Source organism: Carassius carassius, chromosome 37 (assembly GCF_963082965.1).
Source record: "Carassius carassius chromosome 37, fCarCar2.1, whole genome shotgun sequence".
Taxonomy (NCBI): Eukaryota; Metazoa; Chordata; class Actinopteri; order Cypriniformes; family Cyprinidae; genus Carassius; species Carassius carassius.
The window spans coordinates 71510-89461 of record NC_081791.1 but is presented as its reverse complement, the minus strand read 5'-3'; the positions used below and the strand labels follow the sequence as shown (position 1 = coordinate 89461).

Here is a 17952-nt window from a genome sequence, read left to right as displayed (position 1 = left end):
GCGACGAACCGTTTGGGAGTTACGAGCGATGCCGTACTCTCTGTCGCTGCAGAGCCAGCGTCAGGCCGATCGGGGCGAGGCCCGGTGACGTTGCAGACGGGGGAGGGTACTACCATCACACAGCGTTTCAGGTGTTTCCATCTTTGTTTGATGGTCCTTTTACATTTCATTTTTCTTATTTTTCCGCTTACAGCGCCACCTAGTGGCCTGTCGCAGCGCCCTTTTACACCTGACCGCGGACTGAGCCCCTGCACAGGTGTGCCGATTTGGGTGAAGGGATCTCACTCCTTCCTGGAGTTATAGCCATTTGAGCCACCTCGGCCACACCACCTTGGCACGTTTTGAGGTCCCCTCGCCAAGGTGAATGGAATTTCCACTTTTTTTGGATGATTATTGACAGTCAGACTCCAGAGAAGCATTCTGTGCTGATCTGGGCGGGACTGGGCCAAATACCTGCCGCTAGTTTGCAAAAGAAGGTTTTCGACAAAATCCCAAATACCCGAAAATTTCGTCAGAGCGACGAGCCAATCTGAGACCTGCATCTCGTTCGGCTCGAGCCAAGGATTCCGATGACATAAAGCACGTGGCTTTGCGACGAACCGTTTGGGAGTTACGAGCGATGCCGTACTCTCTGTCGCCGCAGAGCCAGCGTCAGGCCGATCGGGGCGAGGCCCGGTGACGTTGCAGACGGGGGAGGGTACTACCATCACACAGCGTTTCAGGTCTCCCAGACTTACCAAAGCCGAGATGGGCATCGTCGTGTCCGGCTTCTTCCCCGCTGCATCAAATCAACATCGCTTCTCGGCCTTTTGGCTAAGATCAAGTGTAGTATCTGTTCTTATCAGTTTAATATCTGATACGTCCCCCATCCAGGGACTACATATTAAATGGATTTTTAGATCACGGAGCTGGAGCCGGGGCTTGCTCCGTCCATTCCACGCATCGGCCTGGTATTGCAGTGTCTCCAGGAACGGTGTGCTTTCCCGTTTTCGGGAATGCCATTTATTGTGACGAATAGCAGTGCAAGTAATGAGGTCTGCCTTTGCAGGTCCTGTGGTTTATTGCGGACTCTCTTCTGAGGCACCCCCCTGAGGTGTTGGACTCTTCCACTAACGATGCTCCCACCTGAGGTCTCGGAGTCTTTCACTGACGAGGTGATGTATCGAATTCGGTGTGTTTGGTTAAAGGGAGTCAACTAAAACCAGCGTTGGGAAGCAGTTTCCAGGCCAGTAATGGAAGTCGCCCATCCTTCCTTTGTTGGGGTTTACGGAGGGCTAACCGTTGGTGAGGATGGTAGAGACGCAAATTGTACCTCTGGCTGGCCGCCTGGGTCTTCATACTTACCTGGCAGGGGAGACACCATGATCAAGAAGGCGGTTCACCCAGGGCGAGGCTTGTCCATTGCACTACGGCCATGCTGACCCCTGCGAATTCCCCAAATGTGGGAATCTCGACTGCATAATTTATGGTAGTGGGGGACTGCGTTCGCGCTCTCCCCTGAATTAACTGGTGAAACAAAGCAGAAAGATCTATCTCAGTTACTCTTTAGTTTCAGAATGATGAGCCCTGCCACATGCTGGGTATGTGTTTTGAGCTCATGAAACAAAATCACTTACGCTCTTGAAATATCGGTCCCTGGTGTGTGGTTTAGTTCGAATTTTGCACAGACCTCACTTTGCAAGTCGATTGGATTGACTGCAGCCTAGCTGTAGCTGTCTCCATGTTTGTTTTTCGTTGTGCTTTTTCAAATCATATTAGGTCTTTTCCGCTTACAGCGCCACCTAGTGGCCTGTCGCAGCGCCCTTTTACACCTGAACGCTGACTGAGCCCCTGCACAGGTGTGCCGATTTGGGTGAAGGGATCTCACTCCTTCCTGGAGTTATAGCCATTTGAGCCACCTCGGCCACACCACCTTGGCACGTTTTGAGGTCCCCTCGCCAAGGTGAATGGAAATTTCCACTTTTTTTGGATGATTATTGACAGTCAGACTCCAGAGAAGCATTCTGTGCTGATCTGGGTGGGACTGGGCCAAATACCTGCCGCTAGTTTGCAAAAGAAGGTTTTCGACAAAATCCCAAATACCCGAAAATTTCGTCAGAGCGACGAGCCAATCTGAGACCTGCATCTCGTTCGGCTCGAGCCAAGGATTCCGATGACATAAGGCACGTGGCTTTGCGACGAACCGTTTGGGAGTTACGAGCGATGCCGTACTCTCTGTCGCTGCAGAGCCAGCGTCAGGCCGATCGGGGCGAGGCCCGGTGACGTTGCAGACGGGGGAGGGTACTACCATCACACAGCGTTTCAGGTGTTTCCATCTTTGTTTGATGGTCCTTTTACATTTCATTTTTCTTATTTTTCCGCTTACAGCGCCACCTAGTGGCCTGTCGCAGCGCCCTTTTACACCTGACCGCGGACTGAGCCCCTGCACAGGTGTGCCGATTTGGGTGAAGGGATCTCACTCCTTCCTGGAGTTATAGCCATTTGAGCCACCTCGGCCACACCACCTTGGCACGTTTTGAGGTCCCCTCGCCAAGGTGAATGGAATTTCCACTTTTTTTGGATGATTATTGACAGTCAGACTCCAGAGAAGCATTCTGTGCTGATCTGGGCGGGACTGGGCCAAATACCTGCCGCTAGTTTGCAAAAGAAGGTTTTCGACAAAATCCCAAATACCCGAAAATTTCGTCAGAGCGACGAGCCAATCTGAGACCTGCATCTCGTTCGGCTCGAGCCAAGGATTCCGATGACATAAAGCACGTGGCTTTGCGACGAACCGTTTGGGAGTTACGAGCGATGCCGTACTCTCTGTCGCCGCAGAGCCAGCGTCAGGCCGATCGGGGCGAGGCCCGGTGACGTTGCAGACGGGGGAGGGTACTACCATCACACAGCGTTTCAGGTCTCCCAGACTTACCAAAGCCGAGATGGGCATCGTCGTGTCCGGCTTCTTCCCCGCTGCATCAAATCAACATCGCTTCTCGGCCTTTTGGCTAAGATCAAGTGTAGTATCTGTTCTTATCAGTTTAATATCTGATACGTCCCCCATCCGGGGACTACATATTAAATGGATTTTTAGATCACGGAGCTGGAGCCGGGGCTTGCTCCGTCCATTCCACGCATCGGCCTGGTATTGCAGTGTCTCCAGGAACGGTGTGCTTTCCCGTTTTCGGGAATGCCATTTATTGTGACGAATAGCAGTGCAAGTAATGAGGTCTGCCTTTGCAGGTCCTGTGGTTTATTGCGGACTCTCTTCTGAGGCACCCCCCTGAGGTGTTGGACTCTTCCACTAACGATGCTCCCACCTGAGGTCTCGGAGTCTTTCACTGACGAGGTGATGTATCGAATTCGGTGTGTTTGGTTAAAGGGAGTCAACTAAAACCAGCGTTGGGAAGCAGTTTCCAGGCCAGTAATGGAAGTCGCCCATCCTTCCTTTGTTGGGGTTTACGGAGGGCTAACCGTTGGTGAGGATGCTAGAGACGCAAATTGTACCTCTGGCTGGCCGCCTGGGTCTTCATACTTACCTGGCAGGGGAGACACCATGATCAAGAAGGCGGTTCACCCAGGGCGAGGCTTGTCCATTGCACTACGGCCATGCTGACCCCTGCGAATTCCCCAAATGTGGGAATCTCGACTGCATAATTTATGGTAGTGGGGGACTGCGTTCGCGCTCTCCCCTGAATTAACTGGTGAAACAAAGCAGAAAGATCTATCTCAGTTACTCTTTAGTTTCAGAATGATGAGCCCTGCCACATGCTGGGTATGTGTTTTGAGCTCATGAAACAAAATCACTTACGCTCTTGAAATATCGGTCCCTGGTGTGTGGTTTAGTTCGAATTTTGCACAGACCTCACTTTGCAAGTCGATTGGATTGACTGCAGCCTAGCTGTAGCTGTCTCCATGTTTGTTTTTCGTTGTGCTTTTTCAAATCATATTAGGTCTTTTCCGCTTACAGCGCCACCTAGTGGCCTGTCGCAGCGCCCTTTTACACCTGACCGCTGACTGAGCCCCTGCACAGGTGTGCCGATTTGGGTGAAGGGATCTCACTCCTTCCTGGAGTTATAGCCATTTGAGCCACCTCGGCCACACCACCTTGGCACGTTTTGAGGTCCCCTCGCCAAGGTGAATGGAATTTCCACTTTTTTTGGATGATTATTGACAGTCAGACTCCAGAGAAGCATTCTGTGCTGATCTGGGTGGGACTGGGCCAAATACCTGCCGCTAGTTTGCAAAAGAAGGTTTTCGACAAAATCCCAAATACCCGAAAATTTCGTCAGAGCGACGAGCCAATCTGAGACCTGCATCTCGGTCGGCTCGAGCCAAGGATTCCGATGACATAAGGCACGTGGCTCTGCGACGAACCGTTTGGGAGTTACGAGCGATGCCGTACTCTCTGTCGCCGCAGAGCCAGCGTCAGGCCGATCGGGGCGAGGCCCGGTGACGTTGCAGACGGGGGAGGGTACTACCATCATACAGCGTTTCAGGTGTTTCCATCTTTGTTTGATGGTCCTTTTACATTTCAATTCTCTTATTTTTCCGCTTACAGCGCCACCTAGTGGCCTGTCGCAGCGCCCTTTTACACCTGACCGCTGACTGAGCCCCTGCACAGGTGTGCCGATTTGGGTGAAGGGATCTCACTCCTTCCTGGAGTTATAGCCATTTGAGCCACCTCGGCCACACCACCTTGGCACGTTTTGAGGTCCCCTCGCCAAGGTGAATGGAAATTTCCACTTTTTTTGGATGATTATTGACAGTCAGACTCCAGAGAAGCATTCTGTGCTGATCTGGGTGGGACTGGGCCAAATACCTGCCGCTAGTTTGCAAAAGAAGGTTTTCGACAAAATCCCAAATACCCGAAAATTTCGTCAGAGCGACGAGCCAATCTGAGACCTGCATCTCGTTCGGCTCGAGCCAAGGATTCCGATGACATAAGGCACGTGGCTCTGCGACGAACCGTTTGGGAGTTACGAGCGATGCCGTACTCTCTGTCGCCGCAGAGCCAGCGTCAGGCCGATCGGGGCGAGGCCCGGTGACGTTGCAGACGGGGGAGGGTACTAACATCACACAGCGTTTCAGGTGTTTCCATCTTTGTTTGATGGTCCTTTTACATTTCAATTTTCTTATTTTTCCGCTTACAGCGCCACCTAGTGGCCTGTCGCAGCGCCCTTTTACACCTGAACGCTGACTGAGCCCCTGCACAGGTGTGCCGATTTGGGTGAAGGGATCTCACTCCTTCCTGGAGTTATAGCCATTTGAGCCACCTCGGCCACACCACCTTGGCACGTTTTGAGGTCCCCTCGCCAAGGTGAATGGAAATTTCCACTTTTTTTGGATGATTATTGACAGTCAGACTCCAGAGAAGCATTCTGTGCTGATCTGGGTGGGACTGGGCCAAATACCTGCCGCTAGTTTGCAAAAGAAGGTTTTCGACAAAATCCCAAATACCCGAAAATTTCGTCAGAGCGACGAGCCAATCTGAGACCTGCATCTCGTTCGGCTCGAGCCAAGGATTCCGATGACATAAGGCACGTGGCTTTGCGACGAACCGTTTGGGAGTTACGAGCGATGCCGTACTCTCTGTCGCTGCAGAGCCAGCGTCAGGCCGATCGGGGCGAGGCCCGGTGACGTTGCAGACGGGGGAGGGTACTACCATCACACAGCGTTTCAGGTGTTTCCATCTTTGTTTGATGGTCCTTTTACATTTCATTTTTCTTATTTTTCCGCTTACAGCGCCACCTAGTGGCCTGTCGCAGCGCCCTTTTACACCTGACCGCGGACTGAGCCCCTGCACAGGTGTGCCGATTTGGGTGAAGGGATCTCACTCCTTCCTGGAGTTATAGCCATTTGAGCCACCTCGGCCACACCACCTTGGCACGTTTTGAGGTCCCCTCGCCAAGGTGAATGGAATTTCCACTTTTTTTGGATGATTATTGACAGTCAGACTCCAGAGAAGCATTCTGTGCTGATCTGGGCGGGACTGGGCCAAATACCTGCCGCTAGTTTGCAAAAGAAGGTTTTCGACAAAATCCCAAATACCCGAAAATTTCGTCAGAGCGACGAGCCAATCTGAGACCTGCATCTCGTTCGGCTCGAGCCAAGGATTCCGATGACATAAAGCACGTGGCTTTGCGACGAACCGTTTGGGAGTTACGAGCGATGCCGTACTCTCTGTCGCCGCAGAGCCAGCGTCAGGCCGATCGGGGCGAGGCCCGGTGACGTTGCAGACGGGGGAGGGTACTACCATCACACAGCGTTTCAGGTCTCCCAGACTTACCAAAGCCGAGATGGGCATCGTCGTGTCCGGCTTCTTCCCCGCTGCATCAAATCAACATCGCTTCTCGGCCTTTTGGCTAAGATCAAGTGTAGTATCTGTTCTTATCAGTTTAATATCTGATACGTCCCCCATCCAGGGACTACATATTAAATGGATTTTTAGATCACGGAGCTGGAGCCGGGGCTTGCTCCGTCCATTCCACGCATCGGCCTGGTATTGCAGTGTCTCCAGGAACGGTGTGCTTTCCCGTTTTCGGGAATGCCATTTATTGTGACGAATAGCAGTGCAAGTAATGAGGTCTGCCTTTGCAGGTCCTGTGGTTTATTGCGGACTCTCTTCTGAGGCACCCCCCTGAGGTGTTGGACTCTTCCACTAACGATGCTCCCACCTGAGGTCTCGGAGTCTTTCACTGACGAGGTGATGTATCGAATTCGGTGTGTTTGGTTAAAGGGAGTCAACTAAAACCAGCGTTGGGAAGCAGTTTCCAGGCCAGTAATGGAAGTCGCCCATCCTTCCTTTGTTGGGGTTTACGGAGGGCTAACCGTTGGTGAGGATGGTAGAGACGCAAATTGTACCTCTGGCTGGCCGCCTGGGTCTTCATACTTACCTGGCAGGGGAGACACCATGATCAAGAAGGCGGTTCACCCAGGGCGAGGCTTGTCCATTGCACTACGGCCATGCTGACCCCTGCGAATTCCCCAAATGTGGGAATCTCGACTGCATAATTTATGGTAGTGGGGGACTGCGTTCGCGCTCTCCCCTGAATTAACTGGTGAAACAAAGCAGAAAGATCTATCTCAGTTACTCTTTAGTTTCAGAATGATGAGCCCTGCCACATGCTGGGTATGTGTTTTGAGCTCATGAAACAAAATCACTTACGCTCTTGAAATATCGGTCCCTGGTGTGTGGTTTAGTTCGAATTTTGCACAGACCTCACTTTGCAAGTCGATTGGATTGACTGCAGCCTAGCTGTAGCTGTCTCCATGTTTGTTTTTCGTTGTGCTTTTTCAAATCATATTAGGTCTTTTCCGCTTACAGCGCCACCTAGTGGCCTGTCGCAGCGCCCTTTTACACCTGAACGCTGACTGAGCCCCTGCACAGGTGTGCCGATTTGGGTGAAGGGATCTCACTCCTTCCTGGAGTTATAGCCATTTGAGCCACCTCGGCCACACCACCTTGGCACGTTTTGAGGTCCCCTCGCCAAGGTGAATGGAAATTTCCACTTTTTTTGGATGATTATTGACAGTCAGACTCCAGAGAAGCATTCTGTGCTGATCTGGGTGGGACTGGGCCAAATACCTGCCGCTAGTTTGCAAAAGAAGGTTTTCGACAAAATCCCAAATACCCGAAAATTTCGTCAGAGCGACGAGCCAATCTGAGACCTGCATCTCGTTCGGCTCGAGCCAAGGATTCCGATGACATAAGGCACGTGGCTTTGCGACGAACCGTTTGGGAGTTACGAGCGATGCCGTACTCTCTGTCGCTGCAGAGCCAGCGTCAGGCCGATCGGGGCGAGGCCCGGTGACGTTGCAGACGGGGGAGGGTACTACCATCACACAGCGTTTCAGGTGTTTCCATCTTTGTTTGATGGTCCTTTTACATTTCATTTTTCTTATTTTTCCGCTTACAGCGCCACCTAGTGGCCTGTCGCAGCGCCCTTTTACACCTGACCGCGGACTGAGCCCCTGCACAGGTGTGCCGATTTGGGTGAAGGGATCTCACTCCTTCCTGGAGTTATAGCCATTTGAGCCACCTCGGCCACACCACCTTGGCACGTTTTGAGGTCCCCTCGCCAAGGTGAATGGAATTTCCACTTTTTTTGGATGATTATTGACAGTCAGACTCCAGAGAAGCATTCTGTGCTGATCTGGGCGGGACTGGGCCAAATACCTGCCGCTAGTTTGCAAAAGAAGGTTTTCGACAAAATCCCAAATACCCGAAAATTTCGTCAGAGCGACGAGCCAATCTGAGACCTGCATCTCGTTCGGCTCGAGCCAAGGATTCCGATGACATAAAGCACGTGGCTTTGCGACGAACCGTTTGGGAGTTACGAGCGATGCCGTACTCTCTGTCGCCGCAGAGCCAGCGTCAGGCCGATCGGGGCGAGGCCCGGTGACGTTGCAGACGGGGGAGGGTACTACCATCACACAGCGTTTCAGGTCTCCCAGACTTACCAAAGCCGAGATGGGCATCGTCGTGTCCGGCTTCTTCCCCGCTGCATCAAATCAACATCGCTTCTCGGCCTTTTGGCTAAGATCAAGTGTAGTATCTGTTCTTATCAGTTTAATATCTGATACGTCCCCCATCCGGGGACTTCATATTAAATGGATTTTTAGATCACGGAGCTGGAGCCGGGGCTTGCTCCGTCCATTCCACGCATCGGCCTGGTATTGCAGTGTCTCCAGGAACGGTGTGCTTTCCCGTTTTCGGGAATGCCATTTATTGTGACGAATAGCAGTGCAAGTAATGAGGTCTGCCTTTGCAGGTCCTGTGGTTTATTGCGGACTCTCTTCTGAGGCACCCCCCTGAGGTGTTGGACTCTTCCACTAACGATGCTCCCACCTGAGGTCTCGGAGTCTTTCACTGACGAGGTGATGTATCGAATTCGGTGTGTTTGGTTAAAGGGAGTCAACTAAAACCAGCGTTGGGAAGCAGTTTCCAGGCCAGTAATGGAAGTCGCCCATCCTTCCTTTGTTGGGGTTTACGGAGGGCTAACCGTTGGTGAGGATGCTAGAGACGCAAATTGTACCTCTGGCTGGCCGCCTGGGTCTTCATACTTACCTGGCAGGGGAGACACCATGATCAAGAAGGCGGTTCACCCAGGGCGAGGCTTGTCCATTGCACTACGGCCATGCTGACCCCTGCGAATTCCCCAAATGTGGGAATCTCGACTGCATAATTTATGGTAGTGGGGGACTGCGTTCGCGCTCTCCCCTGAATTAACTGGTGAAACAAAGCAGAAAGATCTATCTCAGTTACTCTTTAGTTTCAGAATGATGAGCCCTGCCACATGCTGGGTATGTGTTTTGAGCTCATGAAACAAAATCACTTACGCTCTTGAAATATCGGTCCCTGGTGTGTGGTTTAGTTCGAATTTTGCACAGACCTCACTTTGCAAGTCGATTGGATTGACTGCAGCCTAGCTGTAGCTGTCTCCATGTTTGTTTTTCGTTGTGCTTTTTCAAATCATATTAGGTCTTTTCCGCTTACAGCGCCACCTAGTGGCCTGTCGCAGCGCCCTTTTACACCTGACCGCTGACTGAGCCCCTGCACAGGTGTGCCGATTTGGGTGAAGGGATCTCACTCCTTCCTGGAGTTATAGCCATTTGAGCCACCTCGGCCACACCACCTTGGCACGTTTTGAGGTCCCCTCGCCAAGGTGAATGGAATTTCCACTTTTTTTGGATGATTATTGACAGTCAGACTCCAGAGAAGCATTCTGTGCTGATCTGGGTGGGACTGGGCCAAATACCTGCCGCTAGTTTGCAAAAGAAGGTTTTCGACAAAATCCCAAATACCCGAAAATTTCGTCAGAGCGACGAGCCAATCTGAGACCTGCATCTCGGTCGGCTCGAGCCAAGGATTCCGATGACATAAGGCACGTGGCTCTGCGACGAACCGTTTGGGAGTTACGAGCGATGCCGTACTCTCTGTCGCCGCAGAGCCAGCGTCAGGCCGATCGGGGCGAGGCCCGGTGACGTTGCAGACGGGGGAGGGTACTACCATCACACAGCGTTTCAGGTGTTTCCATCTTTGTTTGATGGTCCTTTTACATTTCAATTCTCTTATTTTTCCGCTTACAGCGCCACCTAGTGGCCTGTCGCAGCGCCCTTTTACACCTGACCGCTGACTGAGCCCCTGCACAGGTGTGCCGATTTGGGTGAAGGGATCTCACTCCTTCCTGGAGTTATAGCCATTTGAGCCACCTCGGCCACACCACCTTGGCACGTTTTGAGGTCCCCTCGCCAAGGTGAATGGAAATTTCCACTTTTTTTGGATGATTATTGACAGTCAGACTCCAGAGAAGCATTCTGTGCTGATCTGGGTGGGACTGGGCCAAATACCTGCCGCTAGTTTGCAAAAGAAGGTTTTCGACAAAATCCCAAATACCCGAAAATTTTGTAGAGCGACGAGCCAATCTGAGACCTGCATCTCGTTCGGCTCGAGCCAAGGATTCCGATGACATAAGGCACGTGGCTCTGCGACGAACCGTTTGGGAGTTATGAGCGATGCCGTACTCTCTGTCGCCGCAGAGCCAGCGTCAGGCCGATCGGGGCGAGGCCCGGTGACGTTGCAGACGGGGGAGGGTACTACCATCACACAGTGTTTCAGGTGTTTCCATCTTTGTTTGATGGTCCTTTTACATTTCAATTTTCTTATTTTTCCGCTTACAGCGCCACCTAGTGGCCTGTCGCAGCGCCCTTTTACACCTGACCGCTGACTGAGCCCCTGCACAGGTGTGCCGATTTGGGTGAAGGGATCTCACTCCTTCCTGGAGTTATAGCCATTTGAGCCACCTCGGCCACACCACCTTGGCACGTTTTGAGGTCCCCTCGCCAAGGTGAATGGAAATTTCCACTTTTTTTGGATGATTATTGACAGTCAGACTCCAGAGAAGCATTCTGTGCTGATCTGGGTGGGACTGGGCCAAATACCTGCCGCTAGTTTGCAAAAGAAGGTTTTCGACAAAATCCCAAATACCCGAAAATTTCGTCAGAGCGACGAGCCAATCTGAGACGTGCATCTCGTTCGGCTCGAGCAAAGGATTCCGATGACATAAGGCACGTGGCTCTGCGACGAACCGTTTGGGAGTTACGAGCGATGCCGTACTCTCTGTCGCCGCACAGCCAGCGTCAGGCCGATCGGGGCGAGGCCCGGTGACGTTGCAGACGGGGGAGGGTACTACCATCACACAGCGTTTCAGGTGTTTCCATCTTTGTTTGATGGTCCTTTTACATTTCAATTTTCTTATTTTTCCGCTTACAGCGCCACCCAGTGGCCTGTCGCAGCGCCCTTTTACACCTGACCGCTGACTGAGCCCCTGCACAGGTGTGCCGATTTGGGTGAAGGGATCTCACTCCTTCCTGGAGTTATAGCCATTTGAGCCACCTCGGCCACACCACCTTGGCACGTTTTGAGGTCCCCTCGCCAAGGTGAATGGAATTTCCACTTTTTTTGGATGATTATTGACAGTCAGACTCCAGAGAAGCATTCTGTGCTGATCTGGGCGGGACTGGGCCAAATACCTGCCGCTAGTTTGCAAAAGAAGGTTTTCGACAAAATCCCAAATACCCGAAAATTTCGTCAGAGCGACGAGCCAATCTGAGACCTGCATCTCGTTCGGCTCGAGCCAAGGATTCCGATGACATAAAGCACGTGGCTTTGCGACGAACCGTTTGGGAGTTACGAGCGATGCCGTACTCTCTGTCGCCGCAGAGCCAGCGTCAGGCCGATCGGGGCGAGGCCCGGTGACGTTGCAGACGGGGGAGGGTACTACCATCACACAGCGTTTCAGGTCTCCCAGACTTACCAAAGCCGAGATGGGCATCGTCGTGTCCGGCTTCTTCCCCGCTGCATCAAATCAACATCGCTTCTCGGCCTTTTGGCTAAGATCAGAGGGACGTGGTCGCGATCATCTTCTCTGGAAGGAAATAGACGATTACCGGGCGGTGGTTGTAGTCTCTCCGGACAGGGATATATCTTGGACTTCACCTGTGAACAGCATTTTTTTTCTTGTTTTTCTTCTTTCTTCAGGTTCTTTTTCCAGCTCGCCTAGGAAGGAGAAAAACACTAGCGTTCACAGGTAAAGTGCCCTTTTATTCATTTATTTTGCTGTATTATTATTTAGTGTCCTTTTAAAAGTTTAGTTATTTATTCTATCAGTCTTTTAGACATTTATTGGCTGTTGTACGTATTTTTAAAGGGCTGTTGGTGCCTCCACCATGTCGGCTGCTCGTGCCGGCATGCGGAGGCACCACAGCGTGCGTTTTATGTTTAGAAAAAATGATGATGGAACGTTAATGGGGATGTCCAGACTTGATTTCTCACGGAAACTCGTACAAAAGGTTTTAGGATTTTCAGCAAATGATGTAAATTGCTTATTGACCCTTCCCCAGAACCGTGGTTTTGATTTGAGCTTTAAAGGCGCTGCACTGCTAAATGTTTTCTGGTCTCGTTTTGAAGCGGCAAAAGCCAGTCTTTCCATGTTCACAGTTGAAAAACTGACAGACAATTCCCTGAAAGTGGTAATTGTTCGAATGTTTAATGAAACTGTGAGTGGAGATGACATAGCGATATGGTTGGCGAGATTTTGCTCTGTTCGGGGCCAGCCTGTTAAGGTTTTAGACGAGGACGGCATCTGGAATGGCGCGTGGAGAGTTCCCATTAAACAATGGGAGGATCCACACGGCTTCCAGGGCTTAAGTCAGATTCCTTCTATGATTGTGCTGGGAGAAAACAGAGGCTACATTCATTATCAGGGGATGCCCAAACTGTGCCGTAAATGCAGTCGGTTTGGGCACCTCATAGAGGCATGTCAGGAAACAGTTTGTGGTAAGTGCAAAGAAATTGGGCACATCTATGAAGAATGTACCAATGGCAGAAAGTGCAATCTTTGTGGTGAATCCAACCATCTCTACAGAGACTGCCCTAAATCCTTTGCCAACATATTAAAAGCAAAAATGGCTGCCACCAAAAACCAAACGAGTGAAAAAGAGGCAGTCCCTGAGGTTTTGGAGGGAATTTTGAATACCCAACCAAGCCCAGGGACTGGTCGAGACGGAGCGGAAGGGGCGGGTCAAGGGGTGGAGTCAGACGCGGGTAACGGTCGGGAGGAGGAGACTCCGCCCATCCAATTAGGAAAGCAAAATGTGAGTATGGAAATGGATAAAGAAAGTGAAGAGGAGAAAGAGTCAGATGAATTGACCCCCTCCTCTTTGGAAACTGTACCCGATCTAGACACCGAGCAAAACACTTCAAGCAGTATAGGCGGAATAACTCTAGATTGGTTACCTAATGCTCAGCTGCAGAAAAGACCTGCGGGGTCTCCTTTGTGTCAAACAGAGGAGAAAAAGTTGAGGTCCACCAGCTCAAGTAATGAGGAAGGAGACAGGGTGTGGCCCTCAGCCTCCCCGAATGAGGTTTCGTTTCTGCAAATACAGCTAAGAACATCATCGCCAAAGGAGCCGCAAGAGATTTTCTCTGCGGATCCTAAGGCGGTGGACACCTCCGTTCCTGAACCCAATACTATCACTAGTAAAGAGGAGCGGGTGTCACAAGAGTTTTTGTGATTAAAATGAACTTTGTAGTCTTTTAAATAAAATGTTTTAGTTCCTTTTTAAGCTCATGCCTTTTTACCTAATTTATTCACCATGGCCCTCACAATTTCAACATTAAATGTAAGAAGTGTGAGGTCCATGGTCAGAGCACATACTATTTTATCCTTTTTAAAATCTCAAAAGTCAGATGTCTTTTTACTACAAGAGTGTGCCTTACCCTTTTTATCTAGTTACAGGAGGTGGGAGGAGCTATGGACGCCGGGACCCTCCATATGGAGCGGGTCCAACTTTAACAAAAATGATGGAGTGGCGATTTTAATAAATAACCCTCACATCCTGGTGAAGGGGAGCACGGTGGTAAGAGATGGGCGGGCTATTTTAGCGAATATGACTTTTTTAGATAGAGATTTTAAGGTGTTAAATGTGTACGGTTTTACAGGTAAAAACGATAGGTATGAGCTTTTAGAGGAACTGCAGTCCCACATGCTGGGGAGGGTACCATTAGTGGTAGGGGGAGATTTTAACTGTGTTTTAGCCAAAACTGATAGGAAGAGGGTGGGGGCAGACTTTAGGTTTGATAAGACATCAGTTTTAATGCAAAGTTTAGTTAAGGATTTTAAATTAACTGACTGTTTTAAGACTTTGCATCCAAGAGAGGTGGGCTACACCTGGGTCAGTGGTGATGGCACCAACGCCTCTCGCATTGACTACATTTTCGTACGCGATTGCCCGCCGACTGATGCTATATTAACACCCCTATTCTTTTCCGATCACGTCATGCTGTCTTGCACTATTTCCTTCACCACAAAATTGACGGTAGGGGGAGGGATCTGGAAACTGAATTGCTCCCTTTTGCAGGATGAGGAGATAGTTAGTGACTACAGGGAGCAATTCAGTCAGTGGCAGACCCTCCAAGACTTTTTCGATTCACGTGCACAGTGGTGGGAGATGGTGAAACACCGGACGAGACTGTTTTTTAGAAAGAAAGGGATTGGAAAAAAGAACAAAGAAAAGAGACGCATGTTGGGACTGCAAAAAAGATTACAAAGGTATTTCAAGTTTGTTAATGGAGGGTTTGATTTTAATGAAGAATTAAAGGAGGTTAAAAAAGAAATGGCTGATTTGGAAAAACAAAGAAACAAAGGGTTGATTTTAAGAAGTAAGGAACAAGATCTGGAGGAAGGTGAAAAATGCACAAGATACTTTTTTAAGAGGATTTTAACAAATAAAGGGGTAATTACTGAATTAAAAAAGGGGGAGAAGGAAGCCAGAAATACAGAAGAGATATTAGAAGAAGTAGAAAGATTTTATACAGATTTATACAACAAAAAAGAGATAACAGAGGAAGCCATAGAAAATATTTTGGGAAATTTAGAAAAGAAAATTGATAATGAGTGTGCTATTTTAACCCAAGATTTTACTCTTTTAGAGCTTACAAAATGTATGAAGGATTTTAAAACTGGTAAGTCGCCGGGAAGTGATGGCCTTCCCGTGGAATTTTATTCAAAATTTTGGGACATTTTAGCACCAGAACTTTTAATGGTTTTTAAGGACTTTGATAGACTGGACCGACTCCCTGACAGTTTTAGACTAGGAATTGTTTCACTTTTGCATAAAAAAGGAGATAGGACAGATTTAAAAACGTGGAGACCAATCAGCCTTTTAAATTTGGATTGCAAACTTTTTAGCAAGCTTTTAGCTAAACGCATGTCCCTGTTTTTAAAGGATGTGATCCACCCGGATCAAGCATGTGCTGTGCCCGGGAAGAGGATCACGGACAGTCTGATATTGATCCGAGACACCATCTGTTTTGCGAGAGACAGAAACATTGGCCTAATAGTGGTAAATTTAGATTTTGAAAAAGCTTTTGATCGGGTCTCGCACCAGTACCTATTGCAGGTACTGGAGAAAATGGGCTTCCCAGGGAGGTTTTTAGCATGGGTGGGATTGCTGTATAATGATATAACCAGCAAAATTCTTGTAAATGGGCATTTAACAAAAGCTGTTAACATTCACAGCGGCGTCCGTCAAGGGTGCCCGTTATCCCCGCTCTTGTATGTGGCATGCATTGAGCCATTGGCACAGCTTTTGAGAAGGGACCAACGGATTGCAGGATTTAAGCTACCAGGAGGTTTGATAGCAAAATGTGTTTTATACATGGACGATGTGACAATTTTAACGACTGACTTTTTATCTGTCCGAAGAGCTTTGGAACTTACAGATTCTTATGGACGGGCCTCTGGCTCCAAATTAAACAGAAACAAGTCAGAGGCCCAGCTCTTCGGACAGTGGGGCGACATAGACGTGGGAGGACTGGAAGTGACTCTAAGAAATGATAATATAAAAATTCTAGGCATAAAATTTGATAGGGAGGGGGGTGGACAAGGTAATTGGACCAATGCTTTAGGGAAAGTAAGACAGCGACTGGGTTTGTGGGGACTAAGGACTTTGACGATGGAGGGAAAGATTTTAGTTTTTAAAGCTGTGATTTTACCTCTGTTTTTATTGTTGTGCTCTGTTTTTACCCCCCCCAGGTCCTTCATTTTAGCAGTGGAACGTGCTGTCTTTTATTTTCTCTGGGGATCCAGGTGGGAGAGAATAAAGAGAGAAACAGTCAAGAAAAGAAAGGAAAACGGAGGCAAAGGACTGCCAGACCTAAGCCTATTTTTAGGGAGTCATTTTACAGGATTACATTTTAAGTATGCCACGGCCCCATCCAGTGATAAGACCGCAGCAATAGTGAAGTTTTGGATGGGGTCGTACTTACGCTACCTAAAAATTTTAACCGTAGATCTTAGAACCCCAGTGTCTTTTAACTTGCCAAAAGAATATGCATTTATTAATTTTTTTTTAAAGAAACATGACCTAGAACGAGAAAATGTGGACATTTTAAAAGACCATAAAAAGATTATCTCTGTTGTGCAGGACCGGGAGAAGGTGAGCCCAGTTTCAGGGCTAACTGAGAGCGAATCCAAAACAGTGTGGAGAAACGCAGCCCACCCCGCTCTTTGGAACCGGCAAAAAGACCTGATGTGGATGGTGGCCCATGAGATCCTACCAACCAGGGCGGTTATGCACTCCCGCGGCATGGCCGCCAACGCACAGTGCCCACGGCTCGGGTGTAATCAGGAAGAGACCGTGCGGCACGTCCTCTGGGAGTGCGGTGCTGCACGGGACCGGTGGACCGCGACCGGCCCCCTGGTTTTCCCATGCCTGCCAGCGGGTGGGGTCCAGATGGACTATAATCTCGCCGTCCTAGGGGTGGGCCGGAGGATAAAGGATTTAACATCAAAACAGTTCACAACACTCTGGTTCACCCTGAATGCTATAAAGCATGCAATCTGGACTGCCAGAAACCTGCTGGTGGGGAAACGGGTGATGGTGCCCCTCCAAGCCACTGTAAGGATGGTGGAGAACATGCTGCAGGGGCACCGCGCCCAATCATTCAGAGCGGGGGCCGGGGTTGCCACTGAGAGAGTCCCGGCCACCACCGACCCTGGTTGCCCGTAGATGTACCTTCACCACTTCCGGCTACGGGAGCAGCGGGCCAGAGAGTACGGATCTCCTCTGGGTCACTGAAGCTGGGTTTGATTGCCTGGGACCGAAGAGTGGGAGAGGCCCAAATTGAAAGATTACCTCCCCGATCAAGCACAATAGAGAACCCTTTTTTTTTTTTTTTTTTTTTTTTTTTTTTCTTTTTTTTTTTACATAGTTTTATTTTGGCTTTTAAAACACACTGAAAGCACTTTAAAGGAAAATAAAAATGTATGTAAAAGAACAATTCATCAATGTGTAACCTTATAACCCCTCTTTTTTTTTTTTTTTTTTTTTTTCTTCCCTTATGGTCATTTCAAGTACTTTGTCTGTATCTTAACATAAGGCATGTCTTGGAGATCCAGGATTTTAGTGGTGTGTTAACCGTCATTGGAACGATTGTTTTTTAATTTTTTATTTTATTTTTTTTTACTCATACCTGCATGTGAACATATATGTTGTATTTTATCTATTACTTGACGTACTGTTGTACCACTTTTGATTAAATATCAATAAAACCAGTCAAAAAAAAAAAAAAAAAAAAAAATCTGTTCTTATCAGTTTAATATCTGATACGTCCCCCATCCGGGGACTACATATTAAATGGATTTTTAGATCACGGAGCTGGAGCCGGGGCTTGCTCCGTCCATTCCACGCATCGGCCTGGTATTGCAGTGTCTCCAGGAACGGTGTGCTTTCCCGTTTTCGGGAATGCCATTTATTGTGACGAATAGCAGTGCAAGTAATGAGGTCTGCCTTTGCAGGTCCTGTGGTTTATTGCGGACTCTCTTCTGAGGCACCCCCCTGAGGTGTTGGACTCTTCCACTAACGATGCTCCCACCTGAGGTCTCGGAGTCTTTCACTGACGAGGTG

At 49.2% G+C, this 17952-nt stretch overlaps 8 non-coding genes and 1 pseudogene across 8 annotated transcripts; all 9 read left to right on the top strand.

Moving 5' to 3' along the window:
- Window positions 1-793: 793 nt before the first annotated feature.
- Window positions 794-984, top strand: LOC132118803 (U2 spliceosomal RNA). The gene has a single exon (XR_009426022.1). It is a non-coding gene; the product is annotated as a U2 spliceosomal RNA (small nuclear RNA).
- A 352-nt stretch (window positions 985-1336) lies between these two features.
- LOC132118892 (U1 spliceosomal RNA) lies at window positions 1337-1500 on the top strand. Its single transcript, XR_009426059.1, has one exon. It is a non-coding gene; the product is annotated as a U1 spliceosomal RNA (small nuclear RNA).
- A 1467-nt stretch (window positions 1501-2967) lies between these two features.
- On the top strand, window positions 2968-3158 carry LOC132118774 (U2 spliceosomal RNA). Its single transcript, XR_009425996.1, has one exon. It is a non-coding gene; the product is annotated as a U2 spliceosomal RNA (small nuclear RNA).
- Window positions 3159-3510: 352 nt separating this feature from the next.
- On the top strand, window positions 3511-3674 carry LOC132118891 (U1 spliceosomal RNA). Its single transcript, XR_009426058.1, has one exon. It is a non-coding gene; the product is annotated as a U1 spliceosomal RNA (small nuclear RNA).
- Window positions 3675-6324: 2650 nt separating this feature from the next.
- Window positions 6325-6515, top strand: LOC132118802 (U2 spliceosomal RNA). The gene has a single exon (XR_009426021.1). It is a non-coding gene; the product is annotated as a U2 spliceosomal RNA (small nuclear RNA).
- Window positions 6516-6867: 352 nt separating this feature from the next.
- Window positions 6868-7031, top strand: LOC132118890 (U1 spliceosomal RNA). The gene has a single exon (XR_009426057.1). It is a non-coding gene; the product is annotated as a U1 spliceosomal RNA (small nuclear RNA).
- Window positions 7032-8498: 1467 nt separating this feature from the next.
- Window positions 8499-8689, top strand: LOC132118792 (U2 spliceosomal RNA). The gene has a single exon (XR_009426012.1). It is a non-coding gene; the product is annotated as a U2 spliceosomal RNA (small nuclear RNA).
- Window positions 8690-9041: 352 nt separating this feature from the next.
- On the top strand, window positions 9042-9205 carry LOC132118889 (U1 spliceosomal RNA). Its single transcript, XR_009426056.1, has one exon. It is a non-coding gene; the product is annotated as a U1 spliceosomal RNA (small nuclear RNA).
- Window positions 9206-17570: 8365 nt separating this feature from the next.
- Window positions 17571-17779, top strand: LOC132118845 (U2 spliceosomal RNA; annotated as a pseudogene).
- Window positions 17780-17952: the final 173 nt, after the last annotated feature.